The sequence below is a fragment of the Salmo trutta genome, chromosome 10 (assembly GCF_901001165.1).
Source record: "Salmo trutta chromosome 10, fSalTru1.1, whole genome shotgun sequence".
NCBI lineage: Eukaryota > Metazoa > Chordata > Actinopteri > Salmoniformes > Salmonidae > Salmo > Salmo trutta.
Genome location: NC_042966.1, coordinates 26,151,121 through 26,174,646, shown reverse-complemented (window position 1 = coordinate 26,174,646; position 23,526 = coordinate 26,151,121). Strand labels below are relative to the sequence as shown.

Here is a 23,526-nt window from a genome sequence, read left to right as displayed (position 1 = left end):
TATCCACAGAGGGCCAGTGTGGGTGCAGGTTTGTGTGCATGGATTCTTATCCACAGAGGGCCAGTGTGGGTGCAGGTTTGTGTTGCATGGCTTCTTATCCACCGAGGGCCAGTGTGGGTGCAGGTTTGTGTTGCATGGCTTCTTATCCACCAAGGGCCAGTGTGGGTGCAGGTTTGTGTTGCATGGCTTCTTATCCACAGAGGGCCAGTGTGGGTGCAGGTTTGTGTTGCATGGCTTCTTATCCACAGAGGGCCAGTGTGGGTGCAGGTTTTTGTTCCAACCAAGCAATAACACACCTGATTCAACTAATCATGTCTTGATTGAAGTCTATGATTAGTTGAATCAGGTGTGTACTGGTCGGCAAGAACAAAAGCCCAAGTCCACATTGATCTCTGTGAATACGATTGGACACCCCCCCTGTTGTAAGTGCTACTTTCTTGATGAATAGCAATGACCAGTTCATTTGAATAACTTTAGGGAAGATTCATATAATCCAATTTTACATAAGAAAATGTCAATTTGTACGTTTTGAACATTTTGTAAATTAATTAAAATGGATTATTTAATTAAGAGGCAGGTATATTTGGAACACCCATGGGCTTAAAGGGTACACTCAGTACCCATTAAGCACAATCCAGACTTTTTACATAGTTTATCAATTATTTTTATGTCTTAAAACATGTTGTAAGTAAAGTCATAAAACTTGAGAGTTTAATCTTTTATTTTATATCCACTTTTCTTGCAAAAATTTAGGGCAGCATACATTAGAAATGTTTAAACTTAGATTTTGGTGGGTAATTTAGTTCTCTCGCTTTGTCCATCTCTCTTTATCTTTGTCTCTTTTTCTCTCTGTCTCTCTCCATCCCAAACTCACTCACACACATCTGTGATTTAGTATGCTGGAGACAGTGAGCGTGTTATGTGGATAGATTTCCATTATGAGGTCATGTTTTCTGCTGTCCAGTGTTAAACTGTTGTCTTTTCACTACGTTATCTTTGTCCACAGGGAGTCACAAGGCGTTAGTTTCCATCATCCCAGCCAGACACTATCCCACTATATACAGACAGGTCTAGGATGGACCCGGGGTGTAGGAATGGAGAGAAAATACATTTGTTTTAAAGTACAACAGTAAATCCCTTTATATTGTTAGAAGAAATCCTACTCAGTCACATGATTGGCCTTCCTAGATCTTACTAGACAGGAACTGTGACTATTTGCTGCCATGCATTGGAATTTACAGTACCTTTGCTTCACAACAGGGTAATAGTGGATATTTCATGCTTTACCAGTAGTAGGTCTTACTTGGAGTGGTTAGAATGGATTTCGGGATTACTGCCGACACAAGAAGTGTAATAATATTGCTCGGTTCAGGTTTGAGACTGACTGTCTGTTGTCTGGGCACGTCAAAGCGGCTCTTTCTGCTGAGTATTATCAGCCACCAACCGTAGAGGAGAGCTTTGGGTGGGAGTCTCTCTGGATGCATTCCAAATGGCTAAAGTAGTGCACTATGTAGGGAATAGGGTGTTATTCGGGACTTTCTTTCACGCTCTTCCTCTTTCTCTCTCCTTGTCTCTCCATCTTTCTCTCTGTCTCTCTCTGAATGTTATCATCATTGAAAATGTGAGGAGTTTTCCTGACCAGGTATTAAAGGTGTTGTCCTCTGGGATGTCGATTCATTTCCCTGAGCTCTGAGGTAAATGGCAACTCTATGCGCCATTAATCAGGTAGAGCAGTCATGGAAATCAGAGAGCAAGCACGGTCCACTGTCATGGAAATAATGTCAGATTGGTGCTTTATAGTATTCTTTTTGTTTAGGATGGGTGTGTTTGGAGTCTTTTTAATATAGAGCAAAATTAGTTTTACAAGGGAATTTTGTATGTCTTTTTTGTTGTTGCGCAACTCCACCCTCCCGGACCAATAACTAATTTGTATGCAAAAGCAATCTCTTATATGCAAGCCAGGCATGTGGAATAGTACTACTGTCATAGATTCATATGAGGTAGCAGAAATTACCCTTACAAACATTTATTGTAAATCTCTCTCCGGGAAAGGAAACATAAACTATATCAGATGGAACATCCATGGTGGAAAATCTGAAGATAAAAATTTGATTTCTGATATGATGGCCCTGTTTGTGTGTGTAGTGGATTAGACATTGAACTGAACTTCCTTAATTAACTAAGGATTCTACACAGGCTTTACCACACACATTGACGTTCTGCTTTGATTCTGTAAATATGGTGCTGCAGATGAAGTGTTCTCACAGCATCTTCGTCGTGCTGTTGTAGAGATCTATGTGCGTCCCAATTGGCAACTATTCCCTATGTATTGGTGCACTACTTTCGACCAGGGCCCATAGGGCTCTGGTCAAAAGTAGTGCACTAGATATGTAATAGGATGCGATTTAGGACACACGAGACAAACAGCAAGGCCTTTTTTCTCAGCCTCTGTGAGTTGTGTGTCTGTCAAAGGAGTTAGTGACTGGTTGCTGTGGGCTGTCTTAACCTTTGTCAACTGCTCCCGGGAGTTGGAGACCTTTATTAAGTCTTGATGGATGGAACAGGTCTGACAGTGACAGTTCTGCGTTCTAGTTCTAGAGCCTTTGGCCAGGTGGACCAGGCACCTGAGGTCACACAGAGCATCTGAGAATGTTATTTTCTATGTCTCAAAGAGCACCCTATTTCCTATATAGTGCACTACTTTTGACCAGAGCCCATAGTTCTCTGGTCAAAAGTAGCAACTGTAGGGAATAGGATGCCATCTGAGATGCAGACATCCTGTCTCTATGTTTAACCTTGAAGGACCTATTCTAATCACAAATAGTACATACTGTGGTATTTTATTTATTTGACTGCAATTGAGTGGTTTAAGTCCTAACCTGTCTATATCTCAACTTTGAACAAAATGTATGTCTCCCTTTTATGTGTAAACGTCTCATGTAGTTTCAATAGTTGAGAGACCGCTACTGGCATCAGAATGGTTTTGTATGAGAACATATGCTGCTTATCTTTCTTCAAAGGATCAGGCTCTGTACCCTTAAAGGGAGAATCCAGCAGTACAACCAAATATTACAACACATGATCAAAGCACTAGAGTGTTTCATCCCTGAAACACAGCTGAGGCCTTACACACATGTAATTACTGTTGTGTAACAAATATGATCATAGTACCTTTAATCGTAGAATAGCTGAGGCTAGTATTTCTACAGTATGTGGGTAGAGATTGTATACTACAGTAGAGCTCAGTAAAATGCAGCATTGACTGACTGTGTGGCGTGCTGCACATCTCGACAATGCCTCATGCCTGGACTGACGTGTCCAGTGTTCCGTTCACACTCTCAGCCTCCTGTCCCCCTCAGCCTCCGTTTCCCTCCACTCCTCCTCATCCTCTATTAGGGCTCTGTGTGTCCTCCTAGTTTCACCAGCGCAGCCTCCTGTCTCTTTGTCCCACTGTCCCCTCCACCTTCTGTGGAGGGGACAGTGGCATCACCAGGGTGAGACCACTAGCATCACCAGGGCGAGACAGACCCTGCAGACATCTATAGAGGCTGCCAGCCCAGTCCCCTAATCCCTTCAGACAGCCAGACGTCACTTCTGTGCTGCGGCACAGTATAGACTTCTGCTCTCAGTAGGGTCCGTTTTAGATGTGCAGCATAGTACAATGTAGCCAGTAGGCTATATCCCTAAAATAGACAACCAGTGATAGCAGTTATATTTCCGGTCAGTCAGTGGCTGATGTGATTGGAGCAGGGCCTGTGTTGCTGCATCCTGCTCTAATGAAATTTAATGAATCTTTCCTCTGGACAAGCCTAAATGTGTGTCAGTTTGTACTGTGTGTTTGTCACTGTGTGTGTCTGTCTGTATCTCTGTGCCTCAGCATGATGGAGCATTCTGATTCTGAAGTAGATGGCCATACAGCCAGGATGTTATTGTGTCAACAAAGAGGAGCTTCCGTAGCCAATCAATCTGCTGCTCCAAAGCCTCTTCTGGGGGACCTGGGACCCTTGTTAGCCAATTAGGCTGCTGTGTCTGCTGGCTCCAGCTGCTGAAAGCAGATAAATAGCAGACTGTGAATTCATCAGGGCTGAGAGCTATGACTTTCTGTCTGCGTCCCAAATGGCAACCTATTCCCTATTTAGCGCAATACTTTTGACCAGAGCCCAGGGACACCTTTGGGACACCTCCTCTCTATCTTTTCTGTTTCCCAATCCCCAAGGCTGGTCTCCCTCTCTCATCCCCAGAGTCATGAGCAATCGCTGACCCCTGACCTCCCGGCGAAGCAGTTATTTCAGCCCTCTGCCTTCTGTTGGGCTGTTTGTCATTGTTTTTCTCTTCCTATCTCCGCACAACAGGGGACATAACTCATCCAACCATTGTCCTCTCCTCTTTTCCTCTCCTCATTCACATCTGTCGCCATCGTCGGCACATTACCAGGGACATTGCCATCAGTCTTAAATCTGATAAAGAAATACAACATAGCTAGTAGTACTGCAATTGTCTGTCAGATAGTAATCATAGTGTTATAGAGGAGACTAAGAAGAGTGGTGTCAGTCAGTACTGTATACTAAATGATTGCGTTGAGTAGATGCATAGTGACATTTGATCGTACAGAGGAAGTGCTGCCTGAGCTGTTTTATGTGCTCTGCAGCAGCAGGCCAGCGTGCCGTGAAGTTGACACTGAGGCAGTTACAGTCCGTTATATAAATAAGCAGGCTAGTATCTGACCTTTATGCTTACACTGGGCTTAGTAGCAGGAGGAGTGCATCCCAAATGGCACCCTTTTTGGTAGTGCACTACTCTGGTCAATATGTAGGGAATGTAATTTGGGATGCAGCCTGGGGCTCTGTGATGTTCTTGTGCAGTGTTTTATTGAAATACCCTGATGAAGCCATACACCGAAACGAATGGTTTTAACAATAAACAATTGTTTTTGAAGTGAACTTCCATTGTCTTCCCAAGAGTTTCTGAAACTGGTTTAATCTATTTAAGTATTTTATCAGGCTAACTTCATTGGTATGGTGTTTTGGCTGACACACCTGTGTTTGTATGAAGGGGATGTATTGTCATTCACACAGCTTGTGTTATGATGAGCTGTGAGGATGGAAATAAAAGGTGTGACAGTGAGTGGAGGAGGAATCTAGGCTGGGGACAAGCATCCAAACCACTCCTGCCTGAACTAATGTAGGAGGAATCTAGGCTGGGGGACAAGCATCCAAACCACTCCTGCCTGAACTAATGTAGGAGGAATCTAGGCTGGGGGACAAGCATCCAAACCACTCCTGCCTGAACTAATGTAGGAGGAATCTAGGCTGGGGGACAAGCATCCAAACCACTCCTGCTTGAACTAATGTAGGAGGAATCTAGGCTGGGGACAAGCATCCAAACCACTCCTGCCTGAACTAATGGAGGAGGAATCTAGGCTGGGGGACAAGCATCCAAACCACTCCTGCCTGAACTAATGTAGGAGGAATCTAGGCTGGGGACAAGCATCCAAACCACTCCTGCTTGAACTAATGGAGGAGGAATCTAGGCTGGGGACAAGCGTCCAAACCACTCCTGCTTGAACTAATGGAGGAGGAATCTAGGCTGGGGACAAGCGTCCAAACCACTCCTGCTTGAACTAATGTAGGAGGAATCTAGGCTGGGGGACAAGCATCCAAACCACTCCTGCCTGAACTAATGTAGGAGGAATCTAGGCTGGGGGACAAGCATCCAAACCACTCCTGCTTGAACTAATGGAGGAGGAATCTAGGCTGGGGACAAGCATCCAAACCACTCCTGCCTGAACTAATGTAGGAGGAATCTAGGCTGGGGGACAAGCATCCAAACCACTCCTGCTTGAACTAATGGAGGAGGAATCTAGGCTGGGGACAAGCATCCAAACCACTCCTGCCTGAACTAATGGAGGAGGAATCTAGGCTGGGGACAAGCGTCCAAACCACTCCTGCTTGAACTAATGTAGGAGGAATCTAGGCTGGGGGACAAGCGTCCAAAACACTCCTGCCTGAACTAATGTAGGAGGAATCTAGGCTGGGGACAAGCATCCAAACCACTCCTGCCTGAACTAATGTAGGAGGAATCTAGGCTGGGGGACAAGCGTCCAAACCACTCCTGCCTGAACTAATGTAGGAGGAATCTAGGCTGGGGACAAGCATCCAAACCACTCCTGCTTGAACTAATGTAGGAGGAATCTAGGCTGGGGGACAAGCGTCCAAACCACTCCTGCCTGAACTAGTGGAGGAGGAATCTAGGCTGGGGGACAAGCGTCCAAACCACTCCTGCCTGAACTAATGTAGGAGGAATCTAGGCTGGGGACAAGCATCCAAACCACTCCTGCCTGAACTAATGTAGGAGGAATCTAGGCTGGGGGACAAGCGTCCAAAACACTCCTGCTTGAACTAATGTAGGAGGAATCTAGGCTGGGGGACAAGCGTCCAAACCACTCCTGCTTGAACTAGTGGAGGAGGAATCTAGGCTGGGGGACAAGCGTCCAAAACACTCCTGCCTGAACTATCCAGCAAATATTCAAACATCAAATATTCTCTCTTTTCGTGCAAAATTATTGATTGAGATAATAAAAAGAACATTGAGTTGTGGATTGTAATTGTTAAGGGAAATACTCTGTGGTTTTTGAGAAATGGGAATCCAATTTATAATAAGTTGTGGAGTGCAAATAGAATTGTGCTGCTGGTTGAGCACAAGGGACATGGGAAATGGAATGGCAACAAGCCTACTAAGTGAACTGCTCTTTACCAGGATTATTATCCAAAAGAGAAGTGAGTAGTAGGTTACGCCCCAAATGGCACTCTATTCCCTATATAGTGCACTACTTTTGACCAGGGCCCATAGGAAAATAGGGTGCCATTTGGGACACTTGCATAGTCCGCTGCCTCCAGTCCAGTTACCAAAACGACCAGACGTAGTCAGCTGCCTCCAGTCCAGTTACCAAAATTGTGTCCTTGTTCAGGCATGGCTGTTCATTGTGTTAACAGTTCGCACAGACCGATGGCCTTCTGAAGCCAGCTATAAATATCCTAGCATTTCTGGCCCAAAATACACATGAGCTAGTGCAAATGGATACGCTGGTTCCCACACAATAGTCCTAGTAGCAATGTATGAGAAGTTGAGGTAATTACTGGGTTATTACGCTATAGGCTCAAGCTTTTCCAATGGACTACACATTTGTGAGTGAACTGGATGTTAGCTGTCTCTCTCAATGGCTATGTACTGAACAGTAAGCTGCTTTCAGGAAGTCTCTTCCTGCGTTCCCTCAGTGCTTTTATTTGATATAGCCAAGTCTTAATGGTCTCTCAGACATCCCATTTGCAGAGTGGACATTCTGTACTTCACCCTTTGAAGTCAGGTGGTTATCTCCCACAGCCACAACCTGGGACAATGTGTTTCCCTCAAAGGAGATTTGAGACCAGCTACAGGAGAGAGAGACAGCCTCGGGCTACAGGGTCAATGATTCTCTGGGGGCTACAGGAAGCTGCGGGGAAGGGGACTGTTGCTGTTCTAATGAGCTGCTAATTGATATCCAACAGTACACAGAACACCCCATTTAGAATCTCACTGGGAATTCCATGGAAGAGAAAATATCCCTTTTTGAAGAGGAACACCCTAGGAGTCCCTTGGCATGCATGTTTTACTTTAGTGAGTGGGTTTTTGACGCTATACAATGCGATACTGTCAGTTCTGTATTTCCACTGTGAGGACAGAACTATAGGAGAGAGTACTCCATGTGAATCCATCTTTATTGTTACTAACAGGTCTCTAATGCGATCCATTTCAATCACATTTATTTTATAAAGCCCTTTTTACATGCGCATTTGTCAAAGTCCTTTGTGTTGTTGAGGTTGTTTGCGTTGAGAGTGGGACACACTGTGGATTAGTTAGTGCCCTGGCAAACACCTCTAGTAATAAAACTTGTTGCTTGGCCAGTAGAACTTGTACTTGTTGATGTAGGCACTGGTCACTCAAGCATCCCATCTCAGTGAAGACAAGCAATAGGTTGAGGAGCAGGAAAAACCTGGAGCATTGCCTCATGTTCTTCAGGAGAAGTCAGACATATAGGCGACGTTGGAAATCTGATTACAGTCCTGACTTAGAGAGTAATGGGAAAAGCGGCTCGCTTGCCTTGCACTCAGGCTTCTGCTCCATTCAAAGGAAGCCATTCTTATTTCCCTTGAGTGTGCTGTAGTTAAGCCACAAAGCAGATCTGAACCGACAAACTACCCTGTTTCGGCTGTTTAGGAGATATAACAAAGTGTTGGAAGGAGATGCTGATAGACAATAGCTGGAATAATTGCCCTGTTCTAAAGCATCTATTATACCTACTCCCCATGCAACATTTTCAGATTAAAGTTTTTGTCTGCACCTTGGGGCAACCCCTGTGGAGTTGAATGTCTTTGTGTTTCTGTTATTATAGAGAATGAGAGCAGGAGTCGGTTAGGGAGTCCCCAAGCTTCCAACAGTGCACAGAGCTATGTCAACCACTTTATCCGAGAACCTACAGTACCAGTCAAAAGTTTGGACACTCCTACTCATTCAAGAGGTTTTATTTTTACTATTTTCTACGTTGTAGAATAATAGTGAAGACGTCAAAAATATGAAATAACACATATGGAATCATGTATTAACCAAAAATATATTTGGGATTCTTCAAAGTAGCCACCCTTTGCCTTGATGACAGCTTTGCACACTTGGAATTCTTTCAACCAGCTTCACCTGGAATGTTTTTCCAGAGCACTTGTGGGCTGCTTTTCCTTCACTCTGCGGTTCAACTCAATTGGGTTGAGGTTAGGTGATTGGAGGCCAGGTCATCTGATGCAACACTTCATCACTCTCCTTGGTCAAATAGCCCTTACACAACCTGGAGGTGTGTTGGATCATTGTCCTGTTGAAAAACAAATGATATTCCCACTAAGCGCAAACCAGATGGGATGGCGTATCGTTGCAGAATGCTGTGGTAGCCACGCGGGTTAAGTGTGCCTTGAATTCGAAATAAATTTATCACAGACAGTGTCACCAGAAAAGCTCCCCCACACCATCACACCTCCTCCTCCATGCATCACAGTGGGAACCACATGCAGAGATCATCCGTTCACCTATTCTGCGTGTCACAAAGACACGGCGGTTGGAACCAAAAATCTCAAATTTGTACTCATCAGAACAAAGGACAGATTTCCACCAGTCTAATGTCCATTGCTCATGTTTCTTGGCCCAAGCAAGTCTCTTCTTATTGGTGTCCTTTGGTAGTGGTTTCTTTGCAGCAATTTGAACATGAAGGCCTGATTCACGCAGTCTCCTCTAAACAGTTGATGTTGAGATGTCTGTTACTTGAACTCTGAAGTATTTATTTGGGCTGCAATTTGAGGCTGGTGACTCTAATGAAATTATCCTCTGCAGCAGAGGTAATTCTGGGTCTTCCTTTCCTGTGGTGGTCCTCATGAGAGCCCGTTTCATCACAGCGCTTGATGGTTTTTGCGACTGCACTTAAACTTTTAAAGTTCTTAATTTTCTGCATTGACTGACCTTCATGTCATAAAGTAATGATGGACTGTCATTTCTCTTTGCTTATTTGAGCTGTTCTTGCTATTAATATGGACCTGTTTTTTTTTTTTTTTACCAAATTGGGCTATCTTCTGTATACCACCCCTACCTTGTCACAACACATTTTTGCCTCAAATGCATTAAGGAAATAAATTACACAAATTAACTTAAAAAGGCACACCTGTTAATTAAAATGCATTCCAGGTGAAGCTGGTTGAGAGAATGCCAAAAGTGTGCAAAGCTGGCATCAAGGAAAAGGGTGGCTACATTGAAAAATCTCATTTTGATTTATTTAACACTTTTTTGGCTTCTGCATGATTCCATGTGTTATTTCATAGTTTGTTTTCTATTATTCTATAAGGTAGAAAATGAAGAAAAACCCTTGAATTAGGCGTGTTCAAACTGCCATTATAGAACCTATTTCAAACGGCTGTTAGAGTCAATGGGCACCACAATGGTTTTCTCAAGTTGAGCAGCAATATATTTTAGCCCACATTTAAAGCCAGACAGAAAATCTAAATCAAATCAGGCAGTTTACCTTGTTGTTGGGCACAGGGACTATAGTGGTCTGCTTGAAACATGTAGGTATTACAGACTCGGTCAGGGACAGTTGAAAATGTCAGTGAACACACTTGCCAGTTGGTTAGCGCATGTTCGGAGTACACGTCCTGGTAATCCGTCTGGTCCTGCGGCCTTGTGAATGTTGACCTGGTTAAAGGTATTACTCACATCGGCTACGGAGAGCGTGATCACACATTCGTCAAGAACAACTGATGCTCTCATGTATGCTTCAGTGTTGTTTGCCTCGAAACGAGCATGGAAGTGATTTAGTTCGTCTGGTAGGCTCGTGTGACTGGGAAGCTTGCGGCTGTGCTTCCCTTAAGTCCGTAATAGTTTGCAAGCCCTGCCACATCCGAAGAGCATCGAAGCCGGTGTAGTAGGATTCAATCTTAGTCCTAATTTGATGCTTTGCCTGTTTGATGGTTCGTCGGAGGGCATAGCGGGATTTCTTATAAGCGTCCGGTTTAGAGTCCCGCCCCTTGAAAGAGGCAACTCTACCCTTTAGCTCAGTGCGGATGCCTGTAATCCATGGCTTCTGGTATATACGTATGGGCACTGTGGGGACAACGTCATCGATGCACTTATTGATGAAGCCAGTGACTGATGTGGTGTACTCCTCAATGCCATCAAAAGAATCCTGGAACATATTCCAGTCTTTGCTAGCAAAACAATCCTGTAGCTTAGCATCTGCATCATCTGACCACTTCCATATTGAGCGAGTCACTGTCACTTCCTGCTTTAGTTTTTGCTTGTAATCAGGAGGATAGAGTTATGGTCAGATTTGTCAAATGGAGGTTAAGGGAGAGCTTTCTGTGTCTCTGTGTGTGGATTAAAGGTGGTCTAAAGTTTTTGATTTTTTTCTTCCTCTGGTTGCACATGAACATGCTGGTAGAAATTAGGTAAAACGTATGCTTCCCTGCATTAAAGCCCCTGTCCACTGCCTCTGAATGACCATATTCTTGTTTGCTTTTGGCCTTATACAGCTCGTTGAGTGTGGTCTTAGTGCCAGCATCGGTTTGTGGTGGTAAATAGACAGCTACAAAAAATATAGATAAACTTTCTTGGTAAATAGTGTGGTCTACAGCTTATCATGAGATACTCTACCTCAGGCGGTCAAAACCTCGAGACATCCTTAATATTAGATTTCGTGCACTAGCTGTTATTGACAAATAGACACAGACCGCCACCCCTTGTCTTACCAGAGATAGCTGTTCTATCTTGCTAATGCACAGAAAACCCAGCCAGCTGTATGTTATCCATGTTGTCGTTCAGCCACAACTCGGTGAAACACAAGATATTACAGTTAATGTCTCGTTGGTAGGATAGTCTTGATCGAAGCGCATCCATTTTATTATCCAATGATTGCTTGTTGGCTAATAGGACTAATGGTAGAGGAGGATTACGCACTTGCCATCGGATTCTTACAAGGCACCCCAACCTGCGTCCCCGATATCTCAACCTGCGTCCCCGATATGTCTCTTCATGCGAATGACGGACCTTGTCGGGTGTCTGAAGTAAATCCTTCGTGTCCGACTCGTTAAAGAAGAAATATTAGTCCAGTTTGAGGCGCTACTAAGGCATAAGAAAGAGCTGTATAATGACATTTGGAAGAGTTGTATAAATAGTAGGCTTGGGCGGTATCGTCATACCGACCTTGTACCGGGATATTCGGTAATACTGGCACTGGACACAAACCCCACTGTACTTGTAAAATCCCATAGAGAATAACTAAATGTGAACGATCGCATTGATAATGTATACAATCTCTGACCTAAACTATTTCCAGGACAGACATCCCAGCTCATAAAGTTATACAAGTACCTAAAAAATGCTACACAGTTTGCTGCATGTACAGCAAAGCTCTTGATCCAGGAGGGGATTATCTGTTGTTACCAAGAAAAGCTTGATTTTGGAAGAAGCTAACAACTTAGCTAAATAGCTACTAAATTAGCAAACCGAATGCACAACTGCAGAGCATTTAGCATATTTTAGACAGTTAATTTAATAGCTTTAAGATATCTAGCTGAAAAACATATAGTTATGAATTTCATACTATAACTAGATCACCTGGTGTGTGTGCTGCACAACAGTGATTCACAAGGTTCCGGTCTTTCGTCATTGTGTGCTTGTAAACAAACACCTCACTGAGTGGGGACTATCAGTAAGCTTCATAATGAAAAATTGTGTTGACGGTATTGAAAAAACAGCCCGTGGCCATCTCCAAATAATTCAGTATACGGTATACCGCCCAAGCCTAATAAAGACATTAGGAAGAGCTGTATAAAGATATTAGAAAGAGCTTGTCGGGAAGTGTACGGTGTGTCCAACTACACAAGTGGCAATGAGTACAAGTTTCAGATGCTTTTACTTTGTCTTACGGCTCTTACTTGCTAAGATTTTAGTGTCTCTGGAGTTTTGGGCCACAAAGCCGTTGAGGCAAGAGGGTGATTAAAGATGGTGGCCACCTGTAGTCTCAGGCGGTGGCGCGGCTTCACTTGAAGAGTCCGTAACTCTCCTTCTGAGGAGTCTGTAGACGGCGAGAGAAACACAGTGGAAGAGTAGGCATGCTGTGTCTTCCTAACTGCTCCCATTGAGTGAGGTCTAACCTGCACTCTTGTGCCAGTCAGTTGATTAGGGAATGCCTTGCAGGTGTGCTGATTAGTAATCCTGCACAGGTGTGTTGGGTGAGCAGCGCTGTGGTGCTGTCTTCGGCTGGCCTGGTGCTGAACTGAGTGCTGCTGTCCACTGTGTTGCAGTCCATGGTGCTGAAGTGAGTGCACCTGTCTCCTGTGCGGAGGTAGGTGGCTCTGTCCATGTTGCTGAACTGGGCATTCTTCAGCCACAGTTAGGCATGGGCATTTCACGGTGCCACAGAGCTGTATAAAGGCGTTAGGGGGAGCTGTATAAAGGCGTTAGGGGGAGCTGTATAAAGGCGTTAGGGGGAGCTGTATAAAGGCGTTAGGGGGAGCTGTATAAAGGCGTTAGGGGGAGCTGTATAAAGGCGTTAGGGGGAGCTGTATAAAGGCGTTAGGGGGAGCTGTATAAAGGCGTTAGGGGGAGCTGTATATAGGCGTTAGGGGGAGCTGTATATAGGCGTTAGGGGGAGCTGTATATAGGCGTTAGGGGGAGCTGTATATAGGCGTTAGGGGGAGCTGTATATAGGCGTTAGGGGGAGCTGTATATAGGCGTTAGGGGGAGCTGTATATAGGCGTTAGGGGGAGCTGTATATAGGCGTTAGGGGGAGCTGTATAAAGGCGTTAGGGGGAGCTGTATAAAGGCGTTAGGGGGAGCTGTATAAAGGCGTTAGGGGGAGCTGTATAAAGGCGTTAGGGGGAGCTGTATAAAGGCGTTAGGGGGAGCTGTATAAAGGCGTTAGGGGGAGCTGTATAAAGGCGTTAGGGGGAGCTGTATAAAGGCGTTAGGGGGAGCTGTATATAGGCGTTAGGGGGAGCTGTATAAAGGCGTTAGGGGGAGCTGTATAAAGGCGTTAGGGGGAGCTGTATAAAGGCGTTAGGGGGAGCTGTATAAAGGCGTTAGGGGGAGCTGTATATAGGCGTTAGGGGGAGCTGTATATAGGCGTTAGGGGGAGCTGTATATAGGCGTTAGGGGGAGCTGTATATAGGCGTTAGGGGGAGCTGTGAGACAAAGGCGTTAGGGGGAGCTGTGAGACAAAGGCGTTAGGGGGAGCTGTGAGACAAAGGCGTTAGGGGGAGCTGTTTAAAGGCGTTAGGGGGAGCTGTGAGACATAAAGGCGAGAGCAGAATAGCGGAAGAGAGGAGAGGCAGGATGTGAATACACATTTACCTCAGCAATTTATCAATGAAATGGAGACACTAAGTGTCATTCTGGGATACAGATGAATGCAGTAATTTATACAGAAATCATACCGTATGAACAGAATTGAATGATAGCCTGTAATATCAGCACTTTAAAACAGTGATTTAAAACATTTGGATACATTACATAGACTTGTTGTGAAACAGGACTGTGGTAGTCTAATATCAGCTGATCTGTATGGATGAAGACAGAGGTTTTCATCTACTTCCTCGTCTCCTTTCTAATCAGCATGTGGCCAATGGGACCTGGGGGACAGGTGACCTGCCTCACCCGACTCCTGTCTAGTGCCTGACCCCTAGTCTTCCTGTGTGTCTAGACTGGTGTATCAACCTCAGGGGATATCCCCCTCTTTCTCCCACCCATAAATCGTTGCTTTGACATTTATTTTAACTCTAATCACTGCCCTCTCAGCTAGTGTACTCATGAGAGGGCAACACAGACCACATCTAGGCTGTATGTTTTGTTATGTAATAAGGTGTTTCATGACAAAGACCATAATGTTTCCAGTTTACATCTCACTTCTACACATATATCTCAGAATGATGCTAGACACTTGTTCAGACACATCCAAAACATTTGTTCAAATACATTAGTTGTAGAGCCAATAACTCATGCATGAAAACTCATAGATAAAGCACTACAAAATGTTCCCTGCAGGAGTAAAAATGTACAAATAATTAGGAAATCTGATAATTACGAGTCCATGTGACACCCTTGAGGAAATCTAATTATTGTGACTCAGACAGTTAGTCTGAAGAAGCCTATTGTACGCCAGTGGCATTCTATCCTCACGAATGCAATTTTTTTGTCCTAAATGGCACCCTATTCCCTATGGGCCCTGGTCAAAAGTAGTGTACTATATAATGAATAGGGTGCCATTTGGGATGCATCCCAAATCTAATTTTGGCCTGTGTTTTGAAGTGGGCGCAAAGCAGACAGACAACTGCATTGGGTAGTGGACTAGACTGGAGGAGCTCAGTGGTGAGCTATGGTGAAGAAGGGGCTCTCTGAAGCCAGACTGAGTTGAAATTCAATTTGGGATGTTGGCAATGTTTCCTTAAGTCAGTTTTGATGAAATCTTAGCTGCTGACTGATCTCTGGGTAAACAAATACCTCTGTCAGTTCTTAAACTTCTGAAATCCCTTCTTCTGTGCTCCTATAATTATTTGTAAATAAATAATTTATATTTATCACTGCATTATTCATGTTGTGCTTTTCTTTTGTTCTCTGTCTGTTCAACATCAATTGAGGCTTGTACCTTTTTTCAAGTGATCATGTTTAGGTCATCCTGTGCTCTCACAGAAACCAAACAAAGACAGTGCAACTTGACAAGCAGAATGTTGTCAAACAGTTGTCTGTCTGTCTCTGTCTGTCTTTCTAGCTCTCTGTTGTAATGTCATAATGAGTACAGTTACATGCACAAAACTGAATGTAGGCGTCTTAGAAGTAGTTTATGACTATATGACTATATGTCCGAACTCGGAATCAAATATGCTTATTAGGGATTCACGATATATTGGTGAACGTATCGGAATCAGACGATATCGATGGGGTACCACAGGGTTCAATTCTCGGGCCGACTCTTTTCTCTGTATATATCAACAATGTCGCTCTTGCTGCGGGTGATTCCCTGATCCACCTCTACGCAGACGACACCATTCTGTATACATCTGGCCCTTCTTTGGACACTGTGTTAACTAACCTCCAAACGAGCTTCAATGCCATACAACTCTCCTTCCATGGCCTCCAACTGCTCTTAAATGCAAGTAAAACTAAATGCATGCTCTTCAACCGATCGCTGCCTGCACCCGCCCGCCCGACTAGCATCACTACTCTGGACGGTTCTGACTTAGAATATGTGGACAACTACAAATACCTAGGTGTCTGGCTAGACTGTAAACTCTCCTTCCAGACTCTTATTAAACATCTGCAATCCAAAATTAAATCTAGAATCGGCTTCCTATTTCGCAACAAAGCCTCCTTCACTCACGTCGCCAAACATACCCTAGTAAAACGGACTATCCTCGACTTTGGCGATGTCATTTACAAAATAGCTTCCAATACTCTACTCAGACTGCATCCAGTTTGCTATCACAGTGCCATCCGTTGTGCCACCAAAGCCCCTTATACCACCTACCACTGCAACCTGTATGCTCTAGTCGGCTGGCCCTCGCTACATATTCGTCGCCAGACCCACTGGCTCCAAGTCATCTATAAGTCTATGCTAGGTAAAGCTCTGCCTTATCTCAGCTCACTCGTAGAACACCCACCCGTAGAACGCGCTCCAGCAGCTATATCTCACTGGTCATCACCAAAGCCAACACCTATTTGGCCGCCTTTCCTTCCAGTTCTCTGCTGCCAATGACTGGAACGAATTGCAAAAATCGCTGAAGCTGGAGACTTATATTTCCCTCATTAACTTTAAACATCAGCTATCTGAGCAGCTAACCGATCGCTGCAGCTGTACTTAGCCCATCTGTAAATAGCCCACCCAATCTACCTACCTCATCCCCATATTGTTTTTATTTACTTTTCTGCTCTTTTGTACACCAGTATTTCTACTTGCACATCATCATCTACACATCTATCACTCCAGTGATAATTTGCTGAATTGTAATTACTCCGCTACTATGCCTATTTATTGCCTTACCTCCTAACACCATTTGCACACACTGTATATAGACTTTTTTTTCTATTGTGTTATTGACTGTACGCTTGTTTATTGCATGTGTAACTCTGTTGTTATTTGTGTCTCACTGCTTTGCTTTATCTTTGCCAGGTCGCAGTTGTAAATGAGAACTTGTTCTCAACTAGTCTACCTGGTTAAATAAAAGGTGAAATAATAAAATATATAAAAAAAGCTAAATAAAAAAGCTAAAAATGCCATAATCGGTATTGGCTGATGTCTAGTTTAACTCCCCGATGTGCAAAACCGATGTCAAAGCTGACGTGCATACCTATATAACGTAGGTACATGACGTAATGATGCCACGTAAAATGTTGCGCTATACGTGTGTAACCGATGTGAAATGGCTAGTTAGTTAGCGGTGGTGCGAGCTAATAGCGTTTCAATCGGGTGACTTCACTCGCTCTGAGACCTGAAGTAGTTGTTCCCCTTGCTCTGCAAGGGCCGCGGCTTTTGTGGCGCAATGGGTAACGATACTTCGTGGGTGTCAGTTGTTGATGTGTGCAGAGGGTCCCTGGTTCGGGCGAGGAGAGGAACGGAAGGGATACTGTTACACGTGCAACACAGCATTCCTAAACTAGCCCACAATGTCTGCTGTGTGGATCGAGCAGTTTACAAGTCGAGCAGTCATTTGAAAGAGTGAGTTGTCTCGCTGAAATTTTCTTAAAGGCGAAATCCATTAATGTCAATAATTTATTGCCCTTGACAATCAACCGTTCTCTGTCGTGTGTGTGATGTTGGCTTTCGCCGACTGGTCGAGCACCGGTACACACTACCAAGTGCGCTATTTTTCAGATGTTGCCCTACCGGAGTTGCACAGTAATAGCGTCACTGGTATTAGCTTCACGACATACTATGGAACGCCATTTGGATCTTTGCATGTCAAAAAAGATACAGTAGCACTGTCAAAGCTTTACAAAAAAGTCTGCTAACAAGCAAACACCGGCCACGAACGTTGTGTTCACAATACCACGTTGGTAATAAAGCATAATTTGTTTGACCGCAACTTCTGGGGTAGCTAGCTTTAGCTTGGAACCTAGCTAGCACCAATACATCCAGCCTGAAAACAATAACCAGTAGAACCTGCAGTCATTTTCATTATTCTTAGCAATGATTTAGGAATCCTTGTAAGTATTGTTCTTCGCCTATTGAAATTGAACTTCAGTTCATGAAAATAAATAACTAGTCAGCAACTTAGCTTTGGGCAACAGGGCTAACGTTATAAGCAGTCAGCTAGCTTCATCTGGCTAGTGAGGCTCAACCGCACTGTGTTATGTGTTGTGAAGCTAGCCACAAGGATTAGGCACAATAGTGGAATTTGCGGTTTGCCTTCAAAATGAAAGAATGTCATTGACAGTGATGCAAATTAATACAAATAGTAGAATTATGCCATACTTTTATTTTAAAGGCTAACCGCAAAGTACACTATTGTGGCTAATCCTTGTGGCTAGCTTCACATAGATTGGTCTGACCACCATTAATCAAATAACAACTGTCTCATAAATTATGGTTATTTTAGATGGTGACACCTAGCTATATAGTTAGCTAGCTACTGAAACAGATGTCGGGTTATTTGACATGTCAACTAGTGTTATTTGAGGTGTATCCTTTTTGACACGCAAAGACCCAAACGGCGTTCCATAGAAATCCTGGTTGAGAATGAAACGACTAAACAAATGAACAACGAAACAGCACATCAAGTAAGTGAAAGAAGTAGGTTTTGATTGTTTTACTGGTAATGGGGACATACGTAAATGCCAACAAAATACATTTTGTGTGTGTAACCTTTATTTAACTAGGCAAGTCCGTTAAGAACAAATTCTTATTTACAATGACGGCTCAGACGACGCTGGGACAATTGTGCGCCGCACTATGGGACTCCCAATCACGGCCGGATGTGATACAGCCTGGATTCAAACCAGGGACTGTAGTGGCGCCTCTTGCACTGAGATGCAGTGCCTTAGACCGCTGCGTGTGTGTGTGTGTGTGTTAACTATTTAACTGTACTAGAATGCTTAAAAGGCCACTAAAATTGTAAATATTGGTTATCGGTATCAGGGTTTTTTTTGGCAAGGGAAATATCGGTATCGGCCAAAAATGTAATATCAGTGCATTGCTAATGCTTATTATTTTGATTGGCAATTTTCTTCATTTATCAGAGTGCCATCAGGTATCCTGATTTCAGATGTGTCTATGTAAACAGGATTATTAGTGAAATAATAATTCTTGGAAAGCATGTAAACGTTTTAATCGAACTTTACTGAACCAAAATATAAATGCAATATGTAAAGTATTGGTCCCATGTTTCATGAGCTGAAATAATTTCAAAAAAATGTTGTTCACAAATTTGTTTACATCCCTGTTAGTGAGCATTTCTCCTTTGCCAAGATAATCCATCCACCTGACAGGTGTGGCATATCAAGAACAGCATGATCATTACACAGGCCACTCTAAAATGTGTCATTTTGTCACACAACACAATGCCACAGATGTCTCAAGTTGAGGGAGTGCGCAATTGTCATGCTGACTGCAGGAATGTCCACCAGAGCTGTTGCCAAGGAATTGAATGTTAATTTCTCCACCATAAGTCGCCTCCACGTCGTTTTAGAAAATGTGGCAGTACATCCAACCGGCCTCACATCCGTCTTCTTCACCTGCGGAATCATATGAGACCAGCCACCCGGACAGCTAATGAAAATCTGGGTTTGCACAACCAAAGAATTTCTGCAAAAACCGTCTCAAGCTCATCGGCGTGCTCGTTGTCCTCACCAGGGTCTAGACCTGACTGTAGTTCTGCATCATAACCGACTTCAGTGGGCAAATGCAAATGCTCACTACTGGCATGCTGGAGAAGTCTGTTCTTGACGGATGAATCACGGTTTAAACTGTATGATGGCAGACAGCGTGTATGGCCTTATGAGGGCGAGCAGTTTGCTGATATCAACATTGTGAACAGAGTGCCCCATGGTGGCTGTGGGGTTATGGTATGGGCAGGCATAAGCTACGGACAACAAACACAATTGCATTTTATCAATGGCAATTTGAATGCACAGAGATACCGTGACGAGATCCATTCATCTGCTGCCATCACCTCATGTTTCAGCATGATGAGGCACGGCCCCATGTTGCAAGGATCTGTAAACAATTCCTGGAAGATGAAAATGTCCCAGTTCTTCCATGGCCTGCATACTCAGACATGTCACTCATTAAGCATGTTTCGGATGCTCTGGATCGACGTGTACGACAGCATGTTCCAGATCCCGCCAATATCCAGCAACTTCGCACAGCCATTGAAGAGGATTGGGACAACAGTCCACAATCAACAGCCTGGTCAACTCTATGCGAAGGAGAAGTGTCGCGCTGCATGAGGAAAATGGTGGTCACACCAGAGACTGACTGGTTCTCTGATCCATGCCCCTACCCTTTTTTTAGGGTATCTGTGACCAACCGATGCGTATCTGTACTCCCAGTCATGTGAAATCCATAGATTCGGGCCTAATGAATTTATTTAAATTGACTGATTTCATTATATGAACTGTAACTCAGTAAAATCTTGTTTTATATTTTTGTTCAGTGTACATCACAGTTCTTGGTGCAACACTATGTTTGCATCTAAAATGGTACCCTATTCCCCCATAGGGATCTAGTCAAAAGTAGTGCACTATATATTGAATAGGGTGCCATCTGGGATGCACCCTATGTCAGTCCACCCACAGTTTTCCATTAAGACGCGGGATCTTGCCTGCCTGCGAACACTTTGACAACAGACTCTTTCAGACATCCCACACTACAATGCAGACTGAGTAACTGCACCATTACATTAAATACTGTTGTGGTTTCTGAAGGCTAGATTATTCTCTGTCATGTATCACCACCTGTGGATTTGTATGCCGTTGAACATTCTTTTCCACTGTGTGACAATAATTCTCCCTCTCTCCCCCCTCTTTCTCTCTCTCCCCCCTCTCTCTTTCTCTCTCTCTACATCTTTCCATAGTTGTTACGAATCCCTTTGGCCCAGCGGTCTAGGGGGGATGGATACGAGACCCGTAACATAAATCATGCAAATTATAATCGTGACAAGTAACAGTGAGAACCAAAAACCACAGACAACTGAAATCTACCGTCAAACTCAAAAGGTTTATTTTAAACACACGGTAAAGGGTTGTGAGAAAAGGGGCTGAGCTGGACCCAAGCAAAGAAACAATCAAAAACACCCCTAAGCTAGACTAGCCTATTTCAAGAACAGTTAGCTAACTAACCAAAAATACAGAGGGTGGTCCGCCCAGTTCTAACTAGGGTACTTAGACACAGTATTCCTACGGGTAATGTATGCCCATGGGCGACTTGTCTTGGTACCCCCTTTTCCCACCAAACAAACAGTCAAACAACACTCACAGGATTACCGGACAAATGTGACATGCAGTTGCAAAAACAAAAGAGATCAATACAGAGATAGCGACACACAGAGAGATTGCGAGAATGAACACAAAGCTTGATCTCAGAGTGAGAATGAGCTTGCGAGATAATGAGCTGGGGAGAAAACAACTGACTGGGTTTTTAAACCAAGGAAAGGGGCTGTGATTGGGTGAGGAAAGGGGAGCAGGTGTCTTCTGATTGGGGACTGGTTGATGACTGATTGGGGAGTGATGATTGTCACCTGTGAGGGGAGAAGGAGAGACAAGAAACACACATACAGGATACACACACAGGATACCTGTATCTGTAACAATAGTGTTTAATCCTCCTTGTATGGGTTTCCCTCCATAGAGAGCTGTGCTGGGTGTCTGCCCCCTTTGTAGTGGGATCAGGATCAGGACTATGGTTGATGTTCATCATAGAGACATGTAGCACCTCACTGCCTCACTGCCTCAGTATCTGGACACCTGGACACCTCCGAACACCTGCCTAGCCTGTTGTCTACTCATGGTGAGTCATCATCTTTCAGGTTTCACACATCTAAGACTACACCTGTCTGGCTGGCTTTACAGTCATTTAGGTCTAACCGATGTTACTCATGCTCAGCAGCTCTCTACAGAAACAGGCTGTTAGTGTAAAAGAGAATGTGTTCTCAATGACATACCTGGTTTAAAAAAGGCAAGCACAAAGTGTTCAGAGGTGTTCAATAAGCTGTACCTGTTTTGGCATATACTGAATGAATAGCGGTTCTGTCAGTCAGGGAATGTATTTAGAGGGTATAATGTAGCTAGCTTTAACTGAATACTGTGCTTTTCTAATCAGGGTGGAACACGTAGTGCAAGCTTTGAGCTTGGTTAGCCCTTTAGCAGTGATGTTTGCAAATTAGTTTTTTTTTCCATAGGAGACTAGTAAGGATACAGCCCTTGTAGTAATGTCTAGCAACTACCCAGTTTTATTTGGTAGTGAGAGGAGGTTGGGAGCCACTGCCTCAGAATAGATTTGATGTTGTTTACCAAGGAAGAGATGGAGAGCCCATCAGCAAAGAATAATAATGTATTCTTCTATTGTCCTTTTTTCAAAGGCTTGTCATCAAAGACCAGCAGTGGGAGATAGGCAGCTTCTCACAAAAGAAATGAATATCACTATAAAAAAATGGGCTATTATTTCGGAAAGAAGTACTGAGTGCTGATCGATGTGTCTGCTTGGGGGCCTCATGTAATTATTCTGCAACTGCCCAGCCATGAAATTGCTGTTTGGCTTCGAAGTGCAAAACTGTGTATGTGACCGATAAACTTTGATATGATTTGAAATGGACCCAAAATAATTTAGTGAGTACAAGTTTGAGTGTGCAAGGCCTTCTGAGAGAGGGAGAGTGATAAAGTGAGACAAAGAAGGGGAGCGAGCGAGAGAGAAATATAGAAAGACTGAGAAGGCGATTGCCGGGGAGTGAGGGGGGGTGATGGGGTCTTCCTGAGGCAAATATCTACACAACTGGCGGCCTAGCTGAAAGCCAGTTATCTAAACTGGTAGTAATCATGGTCGAATTTCCGACTGGGGGCCCGGGGCCCCGATTTGATTTTGTTAGTCACTCTCACTCAGATATCATATTTATAAACTGCAAACATTTCTCTCCAGCCTATGGCAACATGTAGAATTGCAGGAAATTATTTATAAAATTGCATGATCTTCTCTCCGCCCCATGGCAAAATGTGGAGAATTGCTTTTTCTCTCCGCTGTCAAGAGGGGGGCCGCTGAAATGTTTTGCTCTCAAGGTGGTGTGGCCCCCCCAACACAATTTCACTTAGGGCCCCCAAAAGGCTACCAAATAAGGTTGGAGTCAAGAAGAAAAGTCTCTGCCAGTAGTTTTTCTCTGTGAGAAGGAAAGTTACCAGTACCAGGCTTTAAAGTAGCCTCTACAGTTTCTGCTCTGATGCGTCATGACTGGGCCGTGTGTGTCTGACTCAGTAGTGCAACGTTATGACTGGGCCGTGTGTGTGTGTGTGTTGTTTTGAACAGTGTCTGCCTCTGTCTGAATAGCTTCTGACAGCTGTTTAAGGGGTGTAGAGCTGTTGCCGTGGTGCCACTGCAGAGCCGTATCCGTAGTGACAGAAGCCTGGCACACATGGTACGCTGCTACGCAGTGTTGCCCCCAAGACATACTGCAGCAGAGCAGCAAATGGAGTGGAAGCGTAGGCCCATTAAACCGTAGCTCTCCTCAGAGAGGTGACAGAGGCCAACAGCTCCCCCCTCTGTCTCTCGCCTTCTCTCTCTCTGTCGCTCTCTCTCTCACCTTCTCTCTCTCTCTCTCTCTCTCGCCTTAACTCCTCTCCTCTCTCTCCTGCTCTCGCTCTCTCGCTCTCTGGGCTTGCCTCGCACGGCTCTCATTCCTTCACAGGAAAGCGCTGACACAACTTTTGTCTGACTAAATGTCTTCTGACCCTGTGACACTGGCTCTTTTGTTCCTTGTGAGATTA

The 23,526-nt window shown here is 44.1% G+C and overlaps 1 protein-coding gene across 4 annotated transcripts in view; it reads left to right on the top strand.

The window, feature by feature from the left end:
* Positions 1 to 23,526, top strand: part of tanc2b (tetratricopeptide repeat, ankyrin repeat and coiled-coil containing 2b) — a 242,648-nt gene that overhangs the window by 9,669 nt on the left and 209,453 nt on the right. For 3 of the 4 annotated variants that reach the window (XM_029765078.1, XM_029765077.1, XM_029765075.1), the window contains exon 2: positions 21,404 to 21,562. The gene's annotated coding sequence lies outside the window, so the exon portion shown is untranslated. Of the gene's footprint in view, positions 1 to 21,383; positions 21,563 to 23,526 lie in introns of those variants that run through there. The other variant, XM_029765076.1, reaches the window with a different exon arrangement.